We start from the raw sequence: 4,454 nt of genomic DNA on the forward strand, positions 1-4,454 counted from the left end.
ATGTTTGTCCTTCTCTGATTGACTTATTTCACTCAGCATAAGACCCTCCAGTTCCATTCACGTTGAAGCAAATAGTGGATATTTGTCCTTTCTGATGGCTGAGGAATATCCCACTGTATACATAGACCACATCTTCTTTATCCATCATCTCTCAATGGACACCGAGGCTCCCTCCAGTTTGGCTTTGTGGACATTGCTGCTATAAACATTGGGGTGCATGTGTCCCAGTGTTTCACCACATCTGTATCTTTGGGGTAAATCCCCAGCAGTGCAATTGCTGGGTCGTAGGGCAGCTCTATTTGTAACTCTTTGAGGAACCTCCACAGTTTTCCAGAGTGGCTGCACCAGGTCACATTCCCACCAATAGTGCAGGAGGGTTCCTCTTTCTCCACATCCTCTCCAACATTTGTTGTTTCCCGTCTTGTTGATTTTCCCCATTCTCACTGGTGTGAGGTGGGATCTCATTGTGGTTTGGATTTGTATTTCCCTGATGGCCAGTGATGCGGAGCATGTTCTCATGTGCTTGTTGGCCATGATCTATGTCTTCCTCTGTGAGATTTCTCTTCATGTCTTTTGCCCATTTCATGATTGGATTGTTTCTTTGCTGTTGAGTTTATCAAGTTCTTTATAGATCTTGGATCCTAGCCCTTTATCTGATAGGTCATTTGCAAATATCTTCTCCCATTCTGTAGGTTGTCTTTGAGTTTTGTTGAAAGGTATCTTTTGCTGTGCAGAAGCCTCTTATCTTGATGAAGTACCAATAGCTCATTTTTGCTTTTGTTTCCCTTGCCTTCATGGATGTATCTTGCAAGAAGTTGCTGTGGCCAAGTTCGAAAAAGGGTGTTGCCTGTGTTCTCCTCTAGGATTTTGATGGATTCTTTCTCACATTTATCTCTTTCATCCATTTTGAGTTTATCTTTGTGTCTGGTGCTAGAGAGTGGTCTAGTTTCATTCTTCTGCATGTGGATGTCCAATTTTCCCAGCACCATCTATTGAAGAGACTATACTTTATCTAGTGGATAGTCTTTTCTGCTTTGTCGAATATTAGTTGACCATAGAGTTGAGGGTCCACTTCTGGGTTCTCTATTCTGTTCCATTGATCTATGAGTCTGTTTTTGTACCAGTACCACACTGTCTTGATGATCACAGCTTTGTAGTACAACCTGAAATCTGGCATTGTGATGCCCCCGGCTCTGGTTTTCTTTTTTAATATTCCCCTTGCTATTTGGGGTCTTTTCTGATTCCACACAAATCTTAAGATGATTTGTTCCAACTCTCTGAAGAAAGTCCATGGTATTTTGATAGGGATTGCATTAAATGTGTAAATTGCCCTGTGTAGCATTGACATTTTCACTATATTAATTCTTCCAATCTATGAGCATGGAATATTTTTCCATCTCTTTGTGTCTTCCTCAATTTCTTTCAGAAGTCTTCTGTAGTTTTTAGGATATAGATCCTTTACCTCTTTGGTTAGGTTTATTCTTAAGTATCTTATGCTTTTGGGTGCAATTGTAAATGAGATTGACTCCTTCATTTCTCTTTCTTCAGTCTCATTGTTAGTGTATAGAAATGCCACTGATTTCTAGGCATTGATTTTGTATCCTGCCACTCTGCCAAATTGTTGTATGAGTTCTAGCAATCTTCGGGGTGGAGGCCTTTTGGCTTTTCTAGGTACAGTATCATGTCATCTGGGAAGAGGGAGAGTTTGACTTCTTCTTTGCCAATTTGAATTCCTTTAATGTCTTTTTGTTGTCTGATTGCCGAGGCTAGGACTTCCAGTACTATGTTGAATAGCAGTGGTGAGAGTGGACATCCCTGTTGTGTTTCTGATCTTAGGGAAAGGCTCCCAGTGTTTCCCCATTGAGTATGATATTTACTGTGGGCTTTTCATAGATGGCTTCTAAGATGCTGAGGAATGTTCCCTCTATCCCTACACTCTGAAGAGTTTTGATCAGGAATGGATGCTGAATTTTGTCAAATGCTTTCTCTGCATCTATTGAGAGGATCATATTTGGTTCTTGTTTTTTCTCTTGCTGATACCATCTATCATGTTGATTGCTTTACGAGTGTTGAACCAGCCTTGCATCCCGGGGATAAATCCCACTTGGTCGTGGTGAATAATCTTCTTAATGTACTGTTGGATTCTATTGGCTAGTATCTTGTTGAGAATTTTTGCATCTGTGTTCATCAGAGATCTTGGTCTCTAATTCTCCTTTTTGGTGGGGTCTTTGGGGGGAATTAAGGTAATGCTGGCCTCATAAAACGAGTCTGGAAGTATTCCATCCCTTTCTATCTTTTGGAACAGCTTTCATAGAATAGGTTTTGTTTCTTCTTTAAACATTTGATAGGATTCCCCTGGGAAGGCATCTGGCCCTAGACTTTTGTGTCTTGGGAGGTCTTTGATGACTGCTTCGATTTCCTCCCTGGTTATCAGCCTGTTCAGGTTTTCTATTTCTTCCTGTTCCAGTTTTGGTAGCTTGTGATTTTCCAGAAATGCATCCATTTCTTCTAGATTGCCTAATTTATTGACGTACAGCTGCTCATAGTATGTTTTTAAAGAATTTTTTGAAGATTTTATTTATTTATTCATGAGACACACAGAGACAGAGACAGATACACACACACACACACACAGAGAGAGAGAGAGAGAGAGAGAGAGGCAGAGACACAGGCAGAGGGAGAAGCAGGCTCCATGCAGGGAGCCTGACATGGGACTCGATCCTGGGTCTCTAGGATCAGACCCTGGGCTGAAGGTGGTGCTAAACTGCTGAGCCACCCGGGCTTCTCCTCATAGTATGTTTTTAAAATTGTTTGTATTTTCTTGGTATTGGTGGTGATCTCTCCCTTTTCATTCATGATTTTATTAATTTGAGTCTTTTTTGTTTTTAAGAGAGAGAGGCAGAGACACGCACAGAGGGAGAAGTAGTCTCCTGATGTGGGACTCAATCCCAGATCCTGGGATCACAACCTGAGCAAAGATAGGCACCCAACCGCTGAGCCACCTAGGCATCCCATCTTTTAGTGTTTATAATCATAAGACTTTGGAATATGAAAGATATGGAAAAGGAGACTCATAGGGTCTAATTCATCTAAAGTTACACACTAAGCAAGTATCACAAATAGAACTAGGGCTCACGTGTCCGACTGCCAACATTACTGTCATACACAGTAAGTCCAGGACGTCACCCATAGTTTGGTGAAACCTCCATAGGTAGACTTCCATATCAAATGTCCTACTCCTTTTGACTTTTTAGAAGTATTATATTTTGACTGTCATGGATTCTCTTCTCTCTTTTCCAAATCAACCCAAATGCCAACAACTCAAGGCAATGGTGGATTGTATGTTTTAGAAGGAAAACAATAGATAATGATGGAATGCCACTAAATAATGGGGTTATGAAATGATATGAATCAGAAAAAAAAAACACTTAAAAGTAGGTAATTATTTATTAAGAAGCATTTGTCTCAAGTTTTCCAGTTACTTCCATCACCAACAATTTCTCAGTGGTCAGTTTCCCATGTGTGATGGTTAATTTTATGTGTCAACTTGACTGGATCATAAGGTGCTTAGATACTTGGATAAATATTATTTTGGGGTTTATCTATTAGGGTGTTTCCAGTTTGAAATTAGCACGGGCATTGGTGGACTCAGTAAAATGATTTGCCCTCCCGACGTGGGCAGGCATCATCCAATCCAACGAGTGCCTGAATAGAACAAACTGACACTATGGAAGAAGTGAGATTTTCCTGCCTGACTGCTTGGGTTGGGACATCAATCTTCTCTTGCCCTCAGTACTCTTGGTTCTTGGATCTTCAGACCCAGACTGGAATCTACATCATTGGCTCCCCTGCTCCCCAGGCCCTTGGACCTGGACTAAATTATACTACCAACTTCCCCAGCTCTCCAGTTTTCAGAGAGCAGATTATGGAGATTCTCAGTCTCCTTATACTAAATATCTTCCTGTATACATTCTTTCGGTTCTGTTTCTCTAGAGAATCCTAGCAGACTCCCTCCTACACTTTACCCAGGATTTCCTCTCTGCTGCGATTGTGTTATTCACCAGATTATTGTGATAGACTCTTCTTACTAGTCTTTCTCATACATTTGCTTTTTCATTTCATCACTGGCCAACTGTATTCTGTATTTCTGCTATGTGCCCATTCTAACATAGAAGCATGTCACAATGGTTCAGTAGCCTCTTCTGTTTCTAGGACGACATCCACATGTTTTGAATAACGCATGAAACACTCCTGCTATCTGATCTTAACTGCTATCAGTTGAGTCACTCTTCTCTCAAGCTCTAATACATATTTTATCTGAAAATAACATAAGCCCATGAAGCATCTTATATACTGAATACACAATTTTAAGTAATACTATTTTGCTTCTCTTCAGTAGACTGGGATATGGGCTGCATAACTGATTCAGCCCAAAGGGAGGCTGGTTCCCAAGG

This window comes from Canis lupus, chromosome 21 (genome assembly GCF_011100685.1).
Source record: "Canis lupus familiaris isolate Mischka breed German Shepherd chromosome 21, alternate assembly UU_Cfam_GSD_1.0, whole genome shotgun sequence".
Taxonomy (NCBI): Eukaryota; Metazoa; Chordata; class Mammalia; order Carnivora; family Canidae; genus Canis; species Canis lupus.